Genomic DNA, 24016 nt, shown 5'->3' on the forward strand with positions numbered 1-24016 from the left:
TGGTAATTGTTAGGAAGAGAGGAGGAAATGCCTAAAATTGGCAAGAGGACCTATCAGTGTGTTCATTCCCCCCATTTTCTTCCAAACTTGTGTATGTGTGTGTGCATGCATGTGTATGCATGTGTATGTGTATGTGTGTGTTTACAAGAAAAACAATTTGGAATGCTACAGGGTAAACAGTGTACTTAGAGAGAGCCAAGTTTCCATTGGAGGAAGAAAGTAAAATAAGTGTTTGAAGAATCTATTGAGAATCTAAAGAGTTTTACTAATAATGAACAGGGAATCCCAAAGGCACAATGGACAGATTTCAGGAGTTGGAAAGAACTGAAGGCAGAATAGTAAATGTGAAGAGTGTCTGTGAGCGATCAAGATACTTTATTGATCTTGTGGCAATGTTGCAAAACCCAACAAGAGAATCACAATCACAGCAGAGAGGCCATGTGGTTTTGGAGCACAGTCATTCTTGCTCCAGGAAGTAAATATACTCCTTTTGAGAAATAGCTGCTGATCTGCAAACAGACCCAGGTGAAAACTAAGTACCTGTCCATCAGATGCCAAGTGACTATGTTACTTGAGCAACTCCGTACTATTTTGTGTTTTGGTGTTAGATTCACCTAGGCATAAATGTAGGCATGCTCAGAAGCATGCAGCTCAAATGAGGAGACTACTAACTCCTTCCATAAATGAATAATTTCTAAAAACTTTACAGGGGGAGATAATATATAATAACAGCAAGATTGCCTACTCTGTGGAAATCAGCCTTTTCCCTGCCACCTTTGCACTTACTTAATGGGCATATGAGCAAAAAGTTCATGAAAGAAAAGATGAAGGTTATGTATCCTTGATCCCTCTATCATGCTATTGCCCATCCTGAGTGGCCAAATTTTAATCAGATATGCTAAATTATGTGTCCTCCATTATGCACTATAACCCAAGAAGGCAATGTGGTGGTGAGAATAGATCATTTCTCATTTCCATTATGGAGAGTACCGTAAAATTTCCTTACCAAAATAATTGAATATTTATGTTTTCTTTCCTTGCCTGTCATATTTTGTTTAGGCTACTATTTTTTCACTTACTGATTGCTTTGTGCAGTATCATGGTATAGGCATTAGTCAGAGTAGGCCAGGCTCTTCTTCCGTGACAAATAAAACTGAAATATCTTTTGACTTACCATATTTTTTTGTTTTTTGTTTTGCTTATGTCATAGTTCGAAACAGGTTGCTTGACTCTTCATGGAGGCTGTCTGTCAAGCAACATCTCAGAGATCCATCATTATTCAATCTTTGTGTCACTGTAATCTTAAGCATGTGACACCCAAACTTGCTGCAGATAGGAAAAATAAAGTAAGACTTATTGTTTGAGAATTTCGTAGACAGGCCTAGAAGAGATATTTAAAAGTTCCTACTACATCCTTTTGGCCAGAATATAAACCCAGGGTCCAAATAATGTCACAAAGGAGCTTGAGAAAATAGCCTTCCTATATGACAAGAAAAATGAATAGTTAAAAAAATTAAAAACCAATATGTGAACCACAGCATTCTCTATGCTACAGTGTACCCATCTCTCCACAAAATAGAGCATCATCAACACATATATATTTTTTAAATCTTGCTTCTTCTTTCTGCTCCCTTTAATTCATCAATTATAGTACTATTGTTAAGAGTAGATTTAAAAATATACCTCATGAGTAGCAGAATATAAGACAGGATTTTAACATACCTATACGAAAAGAGGACATTAGTTAGTGACACATCTTACTTTGAATCTTCAGTAACCCATGAAGCCTTGAGTTGTCTCCAAAGGAGACATGGGAATGCATTTTTGGGTTTCTGTGGTAAAATTACATCATCTTCTTATCTGAAGTTAAGTTTAATCTTTGTAAATAAAAGTATTGGGACAAAGTATATAGATACTGGTCAATTAAATTTTATTATTATTTTGGATGGACCACCATCTCAAACCCTTCGTTTCATTTGAGAATTTCCTTACAAGATGAGCTGTGATGAGATATACATTCCATCTTCCATTACAGAATCCCCCAAAACTAAATTCCATATTTTTCCACTCTGTAATGTGGTATTGACCAATCATTTCAGAATTTTTAATCTGAAGGTGAGGGTGATGAAAAATTTATCAGACCTTACAGCTAATTCACTCTGATATGTCAAGCAAGAAATAATGATGCTTGATTTCAAATATATCTCCAAGGCAAACTGAGAATGTTATATAATAAAAAATCATCAATTTTTAAGACTTGGAAATCTTCCAGGATTTAATATATGTACACTGGAATCTAAGATACATACACTGGAATATTATTCAGCAATAAAAACAAAAGAAGTGACACTTGATTTCTAACGCAGTATGTAAACAGCTTGGAAGTCATAATAACACCAAAAAACTCAATAAACTGAATAAAACCAGCAACTCTCTGAGATTCATCAAAGAGGTCAGGTAACAGAAAACTACTGCGATGGAAATTGGAAAGGCAGAGAGGCAGATTCAGATAATCACAGCATACTGAAGCAGAAGCCCAGGAACAGAGATCCCTGTGGAAACAAGTACCAGGGTTGGAAAAGAGAAATTGCAATTGAAAAATTGTTCAAAGCTCAATGTGGATAAGTTTAAGAGTTAAAAATGCCAGGGGTGCCCAATTTTAGGAGGGCTTCATATGTCTTTGAAGTTTATCTGTAGGAACCCTACCAGATTCTTACAATGAAGATCAGAGTAAAATTCCTTCTTGCTGTCATTATGGGGAGCCATTTTGAAATATGCCCAGAGCATTCTGTTTCTTTTATCAGCGCCTGACTTCAAAAGAAGGTGTTTTACTAGAGCCTAACCAACTGGGGTTCTGCCAGAGCCTAACCATCCTGGGGAAGAAAAATCCCTGACTCCAGCTCCCTCTATGCTCCTTGTCATATATAAGGAAAACAAAACAAAACAACAACAACAGCAACAACAAAAACTGAGCACCATTTAAGAAGGTCACAGCCCATGAGACCATGCTCACTAAAACACTCAGACCTAATCATGGGAATTTGAACATCTCCCCTCCCTTCAAACCTCATTGCAACACTAAAGGCACAAATGAGAAAAGAATCCATGAATTTGAAGAACTGAGAAATGCCAATAAAGAATTCCAAAACTGAAATTCAAAGAAAAAAAATTAAAAAGGAAGAACAGAATATCAAATAACTGTGAAATAATCATAAAAGCACAATATATTTTAATAGGAATATGGAAAGAAGGAAAAAAAAGAGAATGTAACATAGACATACTTAAAGCAATTATTGACTGCAAACTTCCCAAATTGAATGATAGACATCAAACTACAGATCCAGGAAGCTGAGAAAACAAAAAGCTGACAAAATATTGAAACAACCATATCCAGACATATTATATTCAAACTACAGGAAATCAAAGACAATGGGATAATCTTGAAAGAAGCCAGAGGAAGAAAAAAATAAACACCTTACCAACAGAGGTGTAAAAATAAGAATTTTAGGACTTTTATTTTCAGAAATAATGTAAGCAAGAAAAGGGTAGACAAACATTTGAAGTAGTGAAAGGAAAATTTCATCAATTTAGAGTGCTATGTTCAGCAAAATCATTCTTCAAATCTGAAGATAAATAAATACTTTAACAAACAAATATTGAGAGAACACTTTGTGAGTAGACCTGCCTTATGAGAAATATTGAAAGAAATTATTCAGAAAGAAGAAAAGTAATATGGTTGGAAATGTGGATCTACATAAAGAAAGAAAGAGGATAAGTGAATACATAAATAAAAATAAAGTATTTTATTATTCCTAATATTAATTTATCTAAGAGACATTTATAGCTTATGAATAAGGGAAATAACAATAATGTTATAAGAAATGAGAGGTCAGATCCAAGCTTCTGCTATAAAATACACCTTAACAAATTTAAAGTGTAGAAATCATATAAAATATGCTTTCTGACCAGAATATAATTAAACTAGAAATTATTAACTAAAATATAGTTGAATAAGCCCAAAATCTCACAGATTTAAGTACTTACTTCCAAATAGCACATAAATAAAAAATAAACTAAATAATTTTGAAAATGCAACTTTCCAAAATTTATGGGATGCAGAAAAAGCAGCTATTAGAGGGAAATTGATAGCATTGAATGCGTATGTTGAGAAAGAAGAGTCAATAATTTAAGATCTCACCTTAGCTAACTAGAAAAAGAAGAACAAATAAAATTTAAAGTGTTCAGAATGAAAATTAATTTTAAGTTATAGCAGAAATCAATAAAATTGAAAACATAAAATAGAGAACAATCCACAAACCAAAAGTTTATTCTTTAAAAAGATCAATAAAACTGAAAACATTAAATCAATAGAGAAAAACCCACAAAACTAAATGTTTATTCCTTGAAGATTAATTAATGGATAAAACTCCAGAGAGGCAAACTAATTAAAAAGGGGAGGAAATTCAAGTTACTAATATTGGAAATATAAGAGGGGCTATTGTTCCTAATCCCATGAACACTAAAAGCTCAATAAATCAATATTATGAGAGCAATATTCTTCTTAAACCAATTGAAATAGGTAATCTGTACAAACAAATATCTATTTACAAAATTAGACCTATTTACAAAGTTACCTCTAAAACAGGAACTATCAAGTTCCAATGAGTTCACTGGTGAGTTCTAGAAAACATTTTTAAAAATGTATACCTTTTTCTTCCATCTCTTCTAGAAAATAGAAGGAATGAATAGGAATACCTCTTATCTGAATCTATGAAACCAACATACCCCAACACCAAAACCAGTCACAGACATGAGAGAAAAAAAAAGAAAAAGAAAAAGAAAAACTATAGAAAGACCATTACCTCTCATGAACACAGATGCACAACTTTTCAACACAAACTAAATACAACATTGTATAAAAATATTATATACCATGACCAAATGAGATTTATTCCACATTTGCAAGGCTCCACATTCAAACTTAATATGATCATATAAATAGAGGCAGAAAAAGCATCTGGTGAAACATTTATGATAAAAATTCTTAGCAAACTAGGAGTAAAGGAGGAACTTTCTCAATTTCAAAAAGAAAATCTTAAAAAAAGAACTGCAGCTAACATTATATGCAATAGGTTAAAATATGGGAAATGGCAAACTTCAGGGAGAAGTATTGGGGGTATATGAAAACTTCGTACTTAGAGAGAGGGTACTTACAATAAGTTTTTCTGTAAATCTAAAACTGCCTCAAAATAAAGTCCGTCTTTATAAATAAAGTCTTTAATTAAAAAATTATAAAGCACTTCAAAAGATAAAAACATGAAGTACAGATATGTGCTATAATATAAATGGGTCTTGAAACATTATGTTAAGTATAGGAAACCAGCCATATGTTACATAAGTTCATTAAATGAAATGTACAGAATAGGCCAATCCATAGAGAATGAAGGTAGAGTGATGTTTATCATGAGCTGTGGGCAGAGAGTACTGAAAAGTAACTGCTAATATTGTTTTGGGGAAGGTTGATGAAAATATTCTAAGATTAGGTATAAGTGATGGTTGCACAGCATTCTTAATGCACGGAGAATCATTGAATTGTCCTCTTCAAAAGATGGAACATAATTGCACATGAATTATATCTCAATATAGCTGTTACTAAGAAAGAGACAGAGACAGAGAGAGAGAAAAACAGAAAATCTTCCATATACATATAACATTGTTTTTTCTCTCACATACCAACAAAGATTCAATGAATTTCATAATAATATGGTAACTTTGCTTCATATATTACTATACCCAAAACTTAATTTTAAGTAAACAACTTTTGAATAATTACCTTTAGACATTTGAATATATGTGCAACCTGTTTTGAGCTTTATTACCACAAATCATCATAATTTATCTACATGAACTTAATAATCTATCTACATAAACCTAATAATCTATCTACATATATAAAGATCTGCTAAGAAGTACATTTAAGATGTTTTCCTTAAATCTATTAGTGTAATAGTGCATTAATAGGAAAATAACTGAATTGACGTTTTCACATAATATGCAATAATTTCATGAATCTATGTGTAGTTGGCAGTATAATGGCCCCCAAAGATGTTCACTCCTCAATCTCCAGAACTATGGAATATCTTACATGGCAAAAGGGAGTTTATTAGAAAGTTAAAATTTTTACATGGGAAGTTTATCCAGGATTATTCCTTATTCCATTGAGCCTAATATAATGACAAAAATCCTTATAAGTGAGAAATGGAGCCAGGGAGTCAGAGTGAGAGAAGGAAATGTGATCAAGCAAGCAGAAGTTAGAGTGCTACATTGCTGGCATTCAAGATGGAGAAGAAGTCACAAGTCATCATTCTGGAGATGACCTATGGAAGCTGGAAAGATCAAGGAAGCTGGTTCTCCTATAGAACCTCCAGGAAAAAATGTTCCCATGCTAACATCTTGATTTTAACCCAGTGAGACCCGTGTTGGACTTCTAACCTCCAGAACTACTCAATAATAAATATGTGTTGTGTTAAGCCACTAAATCTGTGGCAATTTTTTATATTAGCAATAGAAAACTTATAGTATATATTTGAATATGAAGATATATATCTGAGGTGAATTTATTTTAGTTTTATGTACTAGAAAAGAGGTTACCTAGTTTTATAAATGATTATATTTTCAGATTATGAACTTTTTACATCTTCATATTTGTACATTTAAATTTGGGTTCCAGGAGGCCACACAAAAATATGCATTCATCTTTTTTTCCTTTTTTTTTTTTTTGAGACGGAGTTTCACTCTTGTTGCCCAGGCTGGAGGGTAGTGGCGCGATCTCGGCTCATTGCAAACTCCAACTCTGGGATTCAAGCAATTCTCGTGCCTCAGCCTCCCGAGTAGCTGGGATTACAGGTGTGCACCACCACACCCCCCCTAATTTTTTTGCTTTTTTAGTAGAGATGGAGCTTCACAATGTTGGCCAGGCTTGTCTTGAACTCCTGGCCTCAAGTGATTCACCAACCTCAACCTCCCGAAATACTGGGATTACATGAGTGAGCCTCCGCACTTGGCAAAATATGTGCATTTATCTTGAACTTTGATTTCTAGTATGTATTAGTTTTTCTCAAACTGCTATGAAGAAATACCTGAAACTGGGTAATTTATAAAGGAAAGAGGTTCAATTGACTCACAGTTTTGCATTGCTGGGGAGGCCTCAGGAAACTAAAAATCATGGTAAAAGGCAAAAGAGAAGCCAGCAACTTTTTTCATAGAGCAGCAAGGAAAAGTACTAAGCAAAGGGTGAAGAGCCCCTTATAAAACCATCAGATCTCCTGAGATCTCACTCACTATCATGAGAACAGCATGGGGGAAACCACCCCCATGACCCAATTACATCTACCTGGTCCCACCCTGGACACCTGGGGATTACTGCAATTGAAGGTGAGATTTCGGTGGAGACACAGAGCCAAACCATATCACAGCATAATAATTTTCCCAACACTGCTTCATTATTTCATGGCTTTTCTTTAGAGTATCATTTATAGTATCTGCAACTTTAATACCTAAATCAAATTATTTTATAGAACTAGGTAGTTATGAACATTAAAAAATAAAGATTATAAAGTTTCAAATGGACAATAATATGTGATTAATTTAATACTGTTTATCCAGGTGAGAGTGAAGGAGTAAAATTTGTCAGGATTTGGCTGTAGAAAATATTTTAAAAGCTTTAAATTTTAAAGTTAGCATTTTGGTGTGCAAAATCATAGCTTTATTTCTCCATAGAAGAATTCAACTTAGTACACAATTTTCCATTTACACTGAAGGCAGAAAAAAAAAAAAAAACACCTCAAACCTGATAGGTGAAGGTCACTTTCAGTCAATTCAATACTTGTGCTGAGACAAATTCATGGCTCTTCCTTGCCATTCATTTATTCCTTTCTCAGGGTATTTGCAGTAAGGGAAAAGAACTATTAATCATCTTGTCATCAGGGGAGTGGTTTCTGTGCTTGAAGTAAATACAGTTTCTCATGACTAGTCTGAAATATATAACTCATCTCCACTATTTCTGCTGTAATTTACCAGGCAGTGTGACTTGTAGTCGTTTCTCAATGGCCACTCAGGAGAACTCAGAGTCAGTCCACCTGATCACTTGGCTCCATCTTTTTTTTTCCATCTAGATTCTGGCTTTGGTTATTTATCCCACAGCCTTTCCTGTCATCCCTTCATCCCAAGCCATCGTTTCCCTCGGACAAGCACACTGTTTTAAGTTTCTCAATTCTTAACTTATTTTCTGGTACTAAGAGAGGATGGTTGGTAGTAAGAATGAACTTTTCACACCTTCGAGGAAGTGGTGAAAACATGTCACTAGAATTACAGGTACATGTGAAACATATAAAGACATTTCTTTTTTGTGTGTGTTTGCCCCAGGACCGTGTGGAGCCCTCTGGTTCGTCGAAAGTAAACTGTTTCTTTATTCACTTGCATTGTCCGTATAACTAGATTTTCGACTTTGGTTTTGTTTTAAATCTTCATGGTCTAAATTAGTCACATTCTATTTTAAAAGTTTTTTTTTGCAATTAAAAATAGAAAACAAAACAAACACAAAATATTTTTTTCCTCAGTCAAATGTTTTTAAGAATAACTGCTTCAATTAAGTACTTAGCAAAGGTGAATTTAAAACTGGAAGCTGCTCTTGCAGCTTGAAATTGATTCAATTGATAGAGTTAAGGAACACTTTAAAGAAATAAAAATAGTGTGAACTAAAACACAGCAATTAGTATTTCATGCCTAGTGTCTTAATAAAGGCAGAAATAATAAGTTACGGTATATATTTCTCTGGGAAAGAACACAAGTTGCTTGTTTTGACAAAAGCTCTAATATTGGATAACTTGCTCTGTACAGCATTTTGTTTTAATCATATTACTGTACTATAGCATTAAGGTGGAAAGTCTTAGTTCTAGAGACAGTATTTTTAAATCTGAGCTTGTTCATCTCTTTGTTATGTGACTCTATGCAAGATAATTATCCTTTCTAAGTCTCAGTTTCTTTATCCAAGTAAAAGGATGACATTAGTGCTTGTAGGATTATTGTGAGTATGAAACCAAACAATTTATATAAACATACTTGTAAGATTATTATCACACCTGATGAGCTATTGTTATTACTAGTATTACTATCGGTATATTTGAAGTCATAGGATCATTGTACAATTTCAAATAAGCGGATTCTGTTCATGCATGGATACCTGTATAAAACAGTGTTGAAAAAGCTTTCCATTTATTTTGTAAAAATGTTTCTAATCATTCTACAAGTTATAGGTTCTGTAGCAATCTTAATGCAAGTAAAGAAAGTTATTTGAACAAAAACGATCACAATGCACCAAGTCCTGTACAGTTATAGAAGAACATAATTTCTGCCCTTTGAGAGTTTTACATTCAAAAGCAACATGATATTAACATTTATTAACATTTCTCTTATGATTGAAATAAGCAGCCCATTTAGCCATGCATAAAAACAGTCTTCCATTTAAAATGACAATTTCTTTCTAAACTTTTTGAACTATTTGACAAACCAGCTTCAAAAATTTAAGGCTGTAACAAACTTTAAAACATTTTTCAAAGAAGGGTGCTTTCTTAAAAATATTAGTAATGAGTAAAATAACAAAAGTAGGTGATATAATTTTTCAAAAGTGGCAGGGTGACATAACTCAGGAGAAATAATTAAATATTTCATAATTCACATTTTTGTGTTTTCAATGGTATATGCTTTATTTCTGTTCCATTTATTTTTTCTCTTCTAAGAAGTAAAAAATAATGCAGTAAATTACATAAGCAAGATTATATTTTAGGTAGAAAAAAAGAAGAGATATATATCATTTTCATACAATTTGAGAAGTTATTAGTGCAAAATAGATTTTGAGCAGGAAGAGAAAATAATTAGAACAAATATACTATCTACTCTTTAAGATTTTCAGTTTTGTTTCTTAATAGAAGTCAGGAAGAGAAGTCAGGAAGAGAAAATAGAAGTCAGGAAGATAAACTAATTAGAACAGATGTACTATCTACTCTTTAAGATTTGCAGTTTTGTTTCTTAATAGAAGACATACAGCATTTGAATTCTATTACCATATATCTTATTTTATTTTTGAAAATTTATAGTAATTGCTTGTTTTTGGAGTATTAGTGTCTATTTTGAACTTGAAACTTATTCACTAATATAATTTACTATTTTGTACTTTATTTCTAATTCCAGCTTTACATTTTTTTTCACAAGAAATCCTATGTTCCTTTGGTCATGAATACAACTCAGACATAAAGTTTCTATAAATAAGTTCAACATCTGTTGGCTAGTTAGTAATTACTTATATGATCTACATTTTTCTCTCTTATTGGTACAAGTGCAGTTTTCTTACATGTGTATATTGTGTAGCAGTGAAGTCCCAACTTTTTGTGTAATCATCACTCAAATATCCTATACTGTAGATGAGTAATTTCTCATCTTTCACCCTCCTCCCACCCTTCCCTTGTGTTCAATTCTGTTATTCCACTCTGTATGTCCATGCGTATATTTCATTTAGTTTCTATTTATAAGTAACAATATGTGGTATTTGACTTTTCGATTCTGAGTTATAACACCTAAGATAATGAATACCAGTTCCATCAACGTTGCTGCAAAAAATATGATTCCATTCTTTTTTATGGCTGAATATATTCCATTGTGTATAAACATATCATAACGTATTAATCTACTCATTTGCTTATGGACTTTTAAACTGATCCCACGTCTTTGCTATTATTGTGAATAGTGCTGCTATAAACATATAAGTGAGGCTATATTTTTGTATACATATTTTACAATATTTTATCCCTATTTTAATTTTAATTTTATTCTCAGCTTTTTGCCAGAGCCTATTGAAAAGTTGGTCAAATACATCCTTGAGTGATGTTAGATTGTCCATAAAACAAACCAAATATCATGGGACATGCTTTCCTGTCTCTGTTTTTGTTTTCCACTTTGCCACCTCTCTGTTTCTGTGCCCTTATATCCTGTCTAAGCACTATTGCATTCACTGAGTTTTTGAGTCAAGAGTACTATCTGCTATTAAGACTTCATTTTAGTAGATGCAACCCTCTTTTGCTTGGCACTCTTGTGACCAGGAGTAGGTGTATGATTAGCTTTTAATCAAATAGATGTGAGAACATTTATAAGGACTGATTCCAGAAAATGCCTTAAAAAGATGTCACATGCCTCTAATGGTTTTCTTTAAACTTTACATTGTCAAGAACACGCTCAGATATCCCACAAGATAGGAAAAGCGTGTATTTTCTTAAAGCATGGTAAAGCAACAGAACAGAATAAGAGTTTTTGGATGACATAAAGGAAAAAAAATAACTCTTCCACTGGAGTACCTACCAGGTAAGACATTTGTGTGATGTAAGTCTATCTTTTCTAAGCGGCAGGTGAAGAAATTGTAACAATTTTTTAGACCAACTCTGCTTTCAGTTCTCCACTTTCTCTGCTATCTCCAAAGAACCACCATCCAAACACTGTTACAGGCCTTCTTGGGCACTTTCACTACATCTGCTGAGCATTTGTGAATATCCCTGTACCAATAGGGAACACTGCCCATTCGGCTAAGCACTATTCTTTATTGTTAACTTTTTGCCTAAGATTTTCCCCTCTGGTTCCCATACACGTGGGTAACTAATGCCCTAAAACGCTCAATCTCCTGGACCACTTCCATAGTAAAATGACGGGAAGGCCACTTTCTATTTTATGATATTTTTAACATTGCGTTCTATCGATCAATTAGCACTTTGCTCCTCAGGTTCGTATAGGAATTTGCAATGTAATGGTCGTTTTAGATTTTATTCTTTCCTTTGCATTAAAGCATAACTCTTTGGGAGGCAGAGAAAAGTCCAAAAAAAATCATGGAATACTTAGAATTTTTTTTTTATTCTTACAGCTAACATCTCATGATTGAGTTTTGCTCTTCATGTTTAGTGTATTAGTCTGTTCTTATACTACTCTAAAAAACTGTCTGAAGTGGGGTAAGCTGTAAAGGAAAAAGGTTTAATTGACTCACAGTTCTGCATTGCTGGAGAGGACTCAGGAAACTTACAATTATGATAGAAGGCAAAAGAGAAGCAGGCAACTTTTTCACAGGGCAACAGGAAGGAGAATTTCTGAGCAAAGAAGGAAGAGTCTCATAAAACTATCAGAGCTCCTGAGAACTCATTCACTATCATGGGAACAGCATGGGGAAAACCTCCCCCATGATTCAATTACCTCCACCTGGTCTCTCCCTAGACACATGGGGATTATGGGGATTACAATTTAAGATGAGATTTGGGTGGGGACACAAAGCCTAACCATGCCATTCGTCCTCTGGCCCCTCCCAAATCTCATGTCGCTTTCACACTTCAAAACCAAACGTACCATCCCAACAGTCCTCCATACTGTTAATTAATTCCAGCATTAACCCACAAGTCCAAGTCCAAAGTCTCATCTAAGACAAGGCAAGTCCCTCTCACCTATAAATTTAAAAGCAAGCTAGTTACTTCCTAGAAACAATGGGGGTATAGGCATTGGGTAAATACACTCATTCCAAACGGGAGAAATTGGCCAAAATGAAGGGGTTACAGGCTGCATGCAAGTCTGAAATCCAGCAGGGCACTCAAATCTTAAAGCTCCGAAATGATCTCCTTTGATTCTATGTCTCACATCCAGGTCACACTGATGCAAGAGGTAGGTTCCCATGGTTTTGGGCAACTCCACCCATGTCACTTTGTAGGGCACAGCCAACATCCAACCTGCTTTCATGAGATGGTGTTTAGTGTCTGTGGTTTTTCCAGGTGCATGATACAAGCTGTCGGTGGATCTTGGGTCTGGAGAATGTTGGCCATCTCCTCATAGTTCCACTAGGCAGTGCCCCAGTGGGGACTCTGTGTGGGGGCTGTGACCCCACATTTCTTTTCTGCACTGCCCTAGCAAAGGTTCTCCATGAGGGCTCCATATCTCCAGCAGACTTCTGCCTGGACATACAGGCATTTCTATACATCATCCAAAATCTAGGTGGAGGTCCCCAAACCTCAATTCTTGATTTCTGTGACCTCAAGACCAAACACCAGGTAGGAGCGACCAAGGCTCAGGTCTCACACTCTGTGAAGCAATGGCTTGAGCTGTATTTTGGCCCCTTTTAGCCAAGGTTGGGGTGCAGGGCACCAAGTCCTGAGACTGCATAAAGTAGCAAGGCTCTTGGCCCAGCCCATGAAAACATTTTGTCCTCCTAGGCCTTTGGGCCTCTGATGGAAGGGGATGCCATGAAGACCCATGGCATGCTCTGGTCCCATTGTCTTTGCAATTAACACTTGGCTCCACATTACTTGTGCAAATTTCTGTGGTCAGCTTGAATTTGTCCTGAGAAAATGGGTTTTTCTTTTCTATTGCATCTTCAGCCTGCAAATTCTCTAAACTTTTATGCTTTGCTTCCCTTTTAAACATAAGTTTCAATTCCAAACCATATTTTTGTGAATACGTAAAACTGAATGTTTTTAAAAGCACCCAAGTCACTTCTTAAACACCTTGCTGCTTAGAAATTTCTTCTGCCAGATACCTTAAATCATCTCTCTCAAGTTCAAAGTTCCACAGATTCCTGGAACAGGGGGCTAATGTGGCCAGTCTCTTTGATAAAGCTTAGTAAGAGTCACCTTTGCTCCAGTTCCCAAGAAGTTACTCATCTCCATCGGAGACCACCTCAGCCTGGACTTCATGGTCCATATCACTATCAGCACTTTGGGTAAAGCCATTCAACAAGTCTCTAGGAAGTTCCAAACTTCCCCACATCTTTCTGTCTTCTTCTGAGCCCTCCAAACATTCCATCCTCTGCCTGTAACCCAGTTCCAAAATTGCTTTCACATTTTTGGGTATCATAGCAATGCCCCACTAGCTTAGTACAAATTTACTGAATAAGTCCATTCTGACATTGCTATAAGGAAATACCCAAGACTGGGTAATTTATAAAGGAAAGAGATTTGACTCACAGTTCTTCATGTTTCGAGAGGCATCAGGAAACCTACGATTATGGCAAAATGCAAAGGGGAAGAAGGCACCTTCTTCACGTGGTGGCAGAAAGGAGAAGTGCTGAACAAAGTCGGGAAGAGCCCCCTATAAAACCATCGGATCTCAAGAGAACTCACTCACTATCATTAGAACAGCATGGGGGAAACCTCTCCCATGATTCAATTACCTTCACCTTGTGTCTATATTCACACATAGGGAATATGGGTATTACAATTCAAGATGAGATTTGAGTAGGGACACAAAGCCTAATCATGTTACCATGGTATGAGCTCTCTTCCAGATAATATATTAACTTCTGCTGGCCTCATGACAACAGCCAGTTATGACCATAATTATCTCAACATGAGCACCAGGTTCAACTTTAAAATAAGGATTCTGGCTGGGCACAGTGGCTCACATCTGTAACCCCAGCAATTTGGGAGGCCTAGGCAGGTAGATGACCTGAGGTCAGGAGTTCAACAAGAGCCTGGCCAACATGGTGAAACTCTGTCTCTACTAAAAAATCAAAAAATAAAAATTAGTCAGTCATGATGGTGCACACCTGTAATCCCAGCTACTGCAGAGGCCAAGGCAGGAGAATTGCTTGAACCTGGGAGGCAGAGGTTGCAGTAAGCCAAGATCATGCCACTGCACTCCAGCATGGGTGACAGAGCAAGTCTCTGAATCAAAAAAAAAAAAAAAAAAAAAGGAGTAAAGATTCCTACTAGGTAAGTAGTTTTATTACTCAGAACACTTTTTTTAAAACAATGGAGCCTAATGATGGTAAACATTTGAGTTTCTACTAAATGGCTGTTACTTCACATGTAAAGTAACCTATAGAAAGGTTCAGCCAGCTGATAATTTATCTAAATCTTGCACTGAGGCATAAGAAAAATAACCATGGGTCACATCTGTGAACCCATTGAACCCACTGTGAGATGGGATTAGGCCAGGGCTATTTTATCCTCTGGCATTCATAAGCCGCAACTCAAATAACAGAAAAGATGGAATATCAGAGATCCTTATATTAATGTCTGCTTAGATACTTTATTTTGTAACTCTGAATGTCTGGCTATAACTCTGTCCCCTGTGACTTTTATATTTAGATGTCACATCAAATTCTTTTGCTCAGAAAAGATTCAGGGGTATAATTACTGTATAGGCTTGTGGTGACATCACAGGACATTTCCTTAAGGTGACACAGAATGCTATTTAATTAGTGGGCTCTGGGTCTGTGTATTCTATTACATCTAGAATGAAGGTTGAAAAAAATCATGATTTTTTATTTCAGCAGAGTTAGACTTCTGAAATCCAGATGTAAGAAATTTTTTCATGTTGTACAAACAATTCCTGTTTCATTCTGCACATCTTGTATCTAAAAACATCACATGTCTCTGTGGATCAAGGCACTTTAAATGTCCTTAAGGTCTTGCTATACATTAGGGTAATTTTCTCACTTTCTTCTGACAGCTAAGTGTCTCCACGTAGTTTCTGTCTTTCTGAGATATTATTAACACCATAGAAGCTGGATACCCTAGTTTGAGGGCAGCATCACCTTCTATCAATTCCAGCTTACAAAAAGAAGTCAAAGGACACCACTAAATCCTTTGTAAATACCTTTATCCACATCCCCAGTACATTTTTTTTTATCACCACAGTGTTAAAAACAATTGCAAAATTTAGCAAGATTTGCAGGACCTAAGAGCACTATTCCAAAACTCAGAGCATTTATGTATAACAAAGCAAAACATGTAAACTAATTTGAGTGGAATTGCTTTAAATATGGGGATAGATTTAATGACACTTAGAATGTTTGTAATATTGGCATTTATTCTCCATGAACATGGAATATATTGCAACCATTTATTTAGATTTTCTTTAATGTCTCCTATTAAAGTTTATAATTTTATTCCTAGATAATTTGCAATTTTTTCTAGCTCCAGAGAATTTTTTTCTTTAATTTTTTCCCTTCCTTCCTTCCTTCCTTCCTTCCTTCCTTCCTTCCTTCCTTTTTGTCTACTTCTTTTTCAAAATTTATTTGTTTACATGTTTTGAGGCCTGGAGTGGTGGCTCATGCCTGTAACCCCAGCAATTTTGAAGGCCGAGGCAGGCAGATCATCTAAGGTCAGGAGTTTGAGACCAGCCTGACCAGTATGGTGAAACCCCATCTCTACTACAAATACAAAAATTAGCTGGGCCTGGTGGCAGGCACCTGTATTCCCAGCTGCTCAGGAGGCTGACACAGGAGAACTGCTTGAACCCTGGAGGCGGAGGTTGCAGTAAGCCAAGATCATGCCACTGCACTCCAGCCTGGGCAGCAGAGCGAGACTCCATCTCAAAAAAACAAACAAACAACAACAACAAACTATTTAAACGCATTGGCATAGATGCATCTAACAGACATAATATCGAGTAAAACATAAAGAAGATCAAATACTATGATGTTGAATTAAGATGACTCGTCAATTTGACTGTTGAAATTGACTCAGGTAATCACAGAAACCAAACAAGAAAATTTACACATCTAAAAATTTAAAGAGTGTACCACAGTTGCTGGAAGATGAAAACTAAAGGGTTAGACTATATGGTGTTATAACAGAAATAAATCAAGGATTGAATAAAAGAGGATTTGAGGTGATGCTGTAAAAATAATCTGGAGATAGTGAAGGCAATCCAGGAGAATGGAAACATACCTGGCTCTAATGCAAATAGTGTAGCAAAGAATAAAAACCTTCAAATGATGATAAATTGCAAGGAAATTCACAGTACTTGCATTTTGTCTGTTTGCCTTTAGAAATGTAGTTTTCATTTTTATGATATTCTTGAGAAGTTATTCCCTTCTTTAGATTTTTATTCAATGTTTCTATATTAAAGTTATTATTTTTTCTGAGGAATGTGATATATGTGATAAGGTAACATTTATTGCTTCTTATATGTGAGTTGTCTAGTGACCAGTAAAAAGTTAAAGTAACAACTTGCTTCCAGAAGAAACAAAATAGAAATATAAATTATTTGCTTTGAGAAGTCTAAAAGTTTTATTGCTATGATAAAGTAAATGACTTACTTTATTGTTTGAATACCTAAATAATATCTAGTCTCTATTGAGAATTGCCAAAATAATTTTGTGAATTGTAATATTGATTTACTATGCATCTTTTTGTTTCTGTGTTCTTACTAAACCCTCTACATAGTCAAGAAGAAAAAGCTGGAATGAGAAAGTAGTGTCAGAATTGTAAAGAGAGAAAGATGTGATTTTTTCTTTTTTCTTTTTTTTTTTTTTTTTTTTTTGAGACAGAGTCTCGCTCTGTCACCCAGGCTGGAGTGCAGTGGTGTGATCTCAGCTCACTGAAACCTCTGAGTCCAGGGTTCAAGTTATTCTCTTGTTTAGGCCTCCTGAGTATCTAGGGTTACAGGCACACACCAGCACACCCAGCTAATTTTTGTATTTTTAGTACAGATGGGGTTTCACCATGTTGGTCAGGCTGGTCTTGAACTCCTGATCTCGTGATCCACCCGCCTTGGCCTCCCAAAGTGCTGGGATTACAGCCGTGAGCCACTGTGTCTGGCCAGGGGTGAAAATTTTACATTAACTCAGAAAACATTAATTTGTTGTCTAATAAGTGCTAGACATTCTAGTAAGTATTATGTATTATAAAGCTGAATAAGATTCTGTTCAACCTCCATGAACTTCTAAAAACACAAAAGATTTAAAAATTACAATAAAATGTGGCATGCAAAATAATAGGAATTGTTCAGTGTGCCAACTGGAATATATTAAAGGGTTAGAGAGCGTTTCCTATAGAAGATCAAAATTTTTACATTGTAGTTTGTTTATTTCCCAAGTACTTCTTTTATTTTTATTGCTAGAATCCATGAGATTTTAAGGTCTTTACATAATTAAAGGCATTTCTAAGGGATTTACTCTCTTCCTAAGTGCTCATGTTTAGGACAGAAAAGATATGGAATATTGTAGAAAATTCTAGAAAAAGCAGTTTTTTAAAAGTGATGTCTGTATTAGACACAAAATATGTTGTCCAAATTCCCCTTCAAGAAATGACTTGCTGTCTTCTGGCTGTGGAGTGTGCAGGCAACAGACAGAGAGCCTGGAGCTGTCAACTCCTTCAGGATTCGCCTAAGGTCAGCCCATATCTAGTGACTGAGAGAGGTAGGGGTATAAAGGCAAAGTCATCTTGGCCCAATCTGAGACACTGTGACAGACAATAATTGTTCCTAAACCCTCTGCTAGTTTTCCAGAGTTTGTCCTGTCTACATGACAGTCAGACTTTTTTTCAATACCTGATCCCAGTTCTTCCCCTTTCTTTCACATGTGTTTGCTTTTAAATAATATCTTGAAACCATGCTCTATCCCAATATTAGTTTTCAAAGAATCTAAAGTGCAACACTGCTATTCAGTGCAAACAGGAAGAAGTGTAGTATGGTGAAAAGAGTATAGAGTTGGAGACACATATGCTTTTCCTTTATGTCCAAAGTGCATTTTTTAAGGTGACTCAAACTTCTTGGAACTGCTGTTTTCAGACTTACAGTCATAATAGAATAAGATAAATATAAAGTGTAAGACAAGGTGTGTATTAGACTATTCTTGCATTGCTGTAAAGAAATATTTGACACTGGGTAACTTATAAAGAAAAGAGGTTTAATTGGGTCACAGTTCTCCAGGCTTTACAGGAAATATGGTACTGACATCTGCTTGGCTTCTAGGGAGGCCTCAGGAAGCTTACAATTATGACGGAAGGCAAAGGGGAAATAGGCATGTCACATAGAGAAAGAAGAGAGAGAGAGAGAGTGGGGAGGAAGTGTCGCACACTTTTAAAGGACCAGATATCCTGTGAACTTAGAGTGAGAGCTCACTTATCACCAAGGGGATGGCCCAAGACATTCCTAAGTGATCCAACCCATTGATACAGACAGGAGACAGGGAAATACTGGCTAGAAGAGGGCAGTTCCCCAGAAAAGGCCCCACCCTCAAGGTTTGAGACCCATGGCCCTAAGTGGAGACAGTCATTCCTGTTTTTGCACCCAAAAAGTTGCCTTTTGGCCTGCCACGCCTCCTATCCTGTACCCATATAAACACCAAACCCCAGGCGCTAGAAGCAGAGGAGCAGTCAAGGAGACAAGAAGACAAATTGTGGAATGATGTGGCAGAGAAAGAGAGAAAAGGAGGAATGTCTGAACGCCAAGAGGAGTTTGACTAGGGACAGTTGGAGAGGGGTTCCACTGCTAGAAGGCCAGGCTCCAGGGGAAGATCATCTTCCCACTCTATCCCCACTTCCAGCTCTTCATCCGTCCTGCTGAGAGCCACCTCCACCTTTCAATAAAACCTTATTCACCTAAGTCCTTGTGTGACCCGATTCTTCAAGGATGCTGGAAAAGAGCTTGGGATACAGAAAGTGGTCACACTGGCCCTCTGCCCTTGCAGAAAGGCAGAGAGTCCACTGAGCTGGTTAACACTCAAGCTGTCTGTAGATGGCAAGGGTCAAACGGCACAGTGTAACACATGCACACTTGGGCTCCTGCACCTACCCATCTGTGTGCTACCCCTCCCCTCAGAGATTTGAGCAGCTCTGGCAACAGAACAGGCAAGCTGCACCCCGTCACATATCCTGCGAGGAAAACCAGGGAAATCTCCCATTTCACTGTGATCCAAACACCTCCCATCAGGACCCACATCCACATCCAACATTGGGGATTACAGTTCAACATGAGATTTGGGTAGGGACAAATATCCAAACAATATCAGGTTCCATCTTTCACTAATATGAATGCTATAACTTAGGGGGAGAGATGGACAGTATTTAATTTCTAATGTTTCAAATCATATTCTGCATTATTTACTACATTGGGCTTTTCAAAATTTTCTTTGTATTTTTTAGAGGGGAATCTATCAGTTCATAAGTAACTTAGTTACTAAAAAAGTAAAAATTATACCTCTGGAAATATTCAGAGTTTCTGTGGGATTGTTAAATCATAAAACAGAAAAATCATAGAAGTCAACATCAGCTCTGCTGAGGACAATTTATGTCATTAAAACTAATCTATTGATATGGTGTTAGGAGAGATAAGTAGAGAGGTTAGTGTCACAAATGTAGGATTTCTTTAAAACAAACTTGTATTCCCAGTCAGTATGTGAAATGTGAGATCCATCGACATTGAAAGCTATGCAAAAGGTTGGCACTTTTCTTTGAAAACTGCCTTTTACTAATTGATTTATTTTTACTTGCTGTTTGAAGTTGGTGTCAGGGTTTAGGTTTCAGACTGACATTGGAAGCAGAATAGATTTTTAGGTTTCCAAATATTAAACAAAATATTTCTGATAGCAATTGTTATATTTGAGTCTTCATATTTCATAATTCTTTCAACTCAGAATATGAAGGCCTGTAGAGATCACCCATATAAACTTCATTTTATAAACATGACATAGGAAAGAAAAAAGTTTAAAAAAATTTAAAATATTATGAAAAAATTAAAAATAATATTTAAAATATTGAAAAATTAAGATATACCATATAAATAAAAAAATAAGAAAAAATGTTTTCCACTTATGATGCAATTATACAAGTGATAAAGCATATCATTTAACTTTGTTTAGAAATATTAAATGTAATAATGCTATATCATAATTTAGATTTATCCACTTGTTCGGTTATTAACGCCTGATGTATATCAGGCATCATTAGACAAATCAGACAAAAATTTATGCTTTTGCAGTACTGACACTTTTGTAGAGGAGATGAACAATAAAATTTATCAATGTTAATTAATTTCTTAAAGATCACCAGCATGATGTGGAAAAAAAAGAATAGAATAAGCAAAGATGAGTATTGAGAACAGTTTATAACTTTATTTCAACTAGGGTTGTCATTTTTTTTTTTTTTATTGCATTCTAAAACATCCTAAAATTTAATGGTTTAAAACACCTGTATTTATTATTTCCAAAATTCCCTGTTTCCTGTGCACTTCCTTTGCTGGTTTTGCCTAAGCTGATTTACACAGTATTTAGATAGAGGGGTGGTGATCTGGAACGTCCAACATGGTCTTTCACAACACAGGCCATAGGTCCTGACAGGAATGACTCAGTTATGCTTCAGGAGGTGAAACTGACTTTCTTATAGAGAAGTCAAAGAGCAGTATCTCAAAATAGCAAGAAAGGAAGCTGATGATTTTTTAAGACGTTAGCCATGGAAATTACATACAATCATTTTCATAATATTCTATTCATCTAGATAAGCAAGGCCAGTTCAATAGAAAGGGGTAGGGAAATAAACTCCATCTTCTGATGGGAAAGGTAGGAAAGTCACATTGCAAAGGGATATAGATAATTGGCCATATTTATTGCCATATTTTGCAAATTACCTTGACCTGGTCTTACCTATAGCTTCAATTACTTCTGTTCTCTCCATGCAACATAAAACCATTATGTCCACACAGCATGAAGTCTCATTCAATTATAGCATCAGGCTCAAGGTTTAGTATCTTGTGATCTGCATCTAACAGACAATGCCTCTTAGATGTGCCCCTCAGCTACAACTCCTTTTGACACAGCTCTCTGGTTCCTGTCTTGATAATAGACTATAAAAAGCCAAGAATAAAAGCCAAGAAACTTGCTAAAAGACGATACCAGTAACCCAGGGAAGAAATGATGAGAATCTGACAAAAAGTGGTAGCCTTCAAAAGAAGAATAAGAGGTCATATTTTAATACCATTCAGAATGCATGGGTAATAGATATGTTGATGTGGAATTTGTGATAAAGAGAGGAGTCAAGGACAACTGCATGTTTTTGGTCTAAACACCTAGAAGAATGGAATTATTATAACCTAAAAAGTGGAAGACACTGAATAGAGGAGATTTGATGTAGATCGGGAACTTCACTTGGATGTGCAATGTTCATTAAACATTGAGGAGAATATATCTATTAAAAAATTGGGTATAAAGTCTGGAGTTGAGAAGTTCAATAAGAATTTCTGAAATTGTCACCCTATTTATAATATTTAAATTCATATCTGGATAATATTGCCAAGAGAGTGAGTTCCATTTGAGAAGAAAAGAGAAAGAATGGGCAATGGAGCACTCCTATGTTAAGAGATATGGTAGAAAAAGAAGGGAATACAAGAGAAAAAAATGAACACAAATAAGTTGGAAGAAAACTATAAATGTGTAATCTAAAAGTAAGAAAAAGAACAAAATTAAAAGTTAAAGGAAGTAGTTATCTGCATCAAATGTTGTGCGCAATTTAATTATGATTAATTATAAAATAGACCATTGGATTTAGAAACCCGGAAGTCATCATTTTAAATGCAGGCATTAACTTACATTTGCTGTTCATATGCAGTGTGACAAGTATTTTTATATATCATATTTCAATTAGTCCTCATAGCAGCCCCATGATGCTTAGGAAATGCTAGGTTAGTTTTCTATTCATCTATTGATGGACACTCAGGTTGTTAAATTATAAGAGCATTCAAATATTACACCTACTGTTACTCCATTACCTTACAATGCTCTTTTCCTAGCGGCAAGAAAATTAGATCAGAAATAAATGAAGATGACTTTTATTTCTGATCTAGCTGCCAAATCAGAATACACATAAATGCACACACACACATGCACACAAAGACACACACACATATACACCTACACACATATGTAACTACATATATAATTTACTACATAGTATATATATTAATTTTCCTCTCAAAATATGTTTTCTAAAACCTATCTTTAAAAAATATAACTTTTTATCAATATTCATTTTAACCACCTTCCTTTATTAATACAGCTCCTGGAGGCCAGGTGTGGTAACTCATGCCTATAATCCCAGCAGTTTGGGAGGCCAAGGCTGGCGGATCACCTGAGGTCTGGAATTCGAGACCAGCCTGGACATCACGGTGAAATTCTGTCTCTACCAAAAATAAAAAAATTAGTCAGGCGTAGTGGCAGGCATCTGTAATCCAAGCTACTCAGGAGCCTGAGGCAGGAGAATCACTTGAACCCGGGGTGGGTGAAAGTTGCAGTGAGCCAAGATAGCACCAATGCATTCCAGCCTGGGTGACAGAGTGAGACTCCAAAAAAAAAAAAAAGAAAGAAGGGAAGGAGGAAAGAAAGAGAAAGAAAGGAAGGAAGAAAGAAAGAAAGAAAGAAAGAAAGGGAAAGAAAGAAGGAAGGAAGGAAAGAAAGAAAGAAGGAAAGAAAGGAAGGAAGAAGGAAGGAGGGAAGGAGGGAGGGAGGGAGGGAAAGAAGGAAGGAACAAGGAAGGAAGGAAGGAAAGAAAAAAGAAAACAAAATACAGCTCCTGGATTTAGGTGGAAACATGGTCATTCAACTTTAAAGTTCATGTCACATCCTACAGGGCAGCTAGATGTGACCGTGTGACTTATGTAAGACCAATGACAGCTGAAAAGAAGTAGCATAGCATGTGTTACCTCAAGGTCATGAACTTAAAAGGAATGTGCTCCCTATCTGCACTTCCACTATTGTGCTAGCTTATTGTATTAGTCTGTTTTCACGCTGCTTATAAAGACATACCCAAGACTGGGCAGTTTACAAAAGAAAGAGGTTTAATTGGACTAACAGTTCCACATGGCTGGGGAAACCTCACAATCATGGCAGCAGGCAAGGAGGAGCAAGTCACATCTTACATGAATGGTGGCAGGCAAAGAGAGGAGTGCTTGTGCAGGGAAACTCCGCTTTATATAATCATCAGATCTCCTGAGACCGACTTACTATCATGAGAAAATCATGGGAAAGACCTGCCCCCATGATTCAGTTACCTCCCACTGGGTCCTTCCCACAACATGTGGGAATTCAAGATAAGATTTGGGTGGAGACACAATCAAACAATATATTTATATGCAGATGTGGTACTTATCAAAAGATACATGATGCAGAGAGGAAAAGTCATGTTAGGAGTTGAAGAATGAAAGAAAATATTAATGGGATATT

Source organism: Pan paniscus, chromosome 2 (assembly GCF_029289425.2).
Source record: "Pan paniscus chromosome 2, NHGRI_mPanPan1-v2.0_pri, whole genome shotgun sequence".
Classification (NCBI taxonomy): domain Eukaryota; kingdom Metazoa; phylum Chordata; class Mammalia; order Primates; family Hominidae; genus Pan; species Pan paniscus.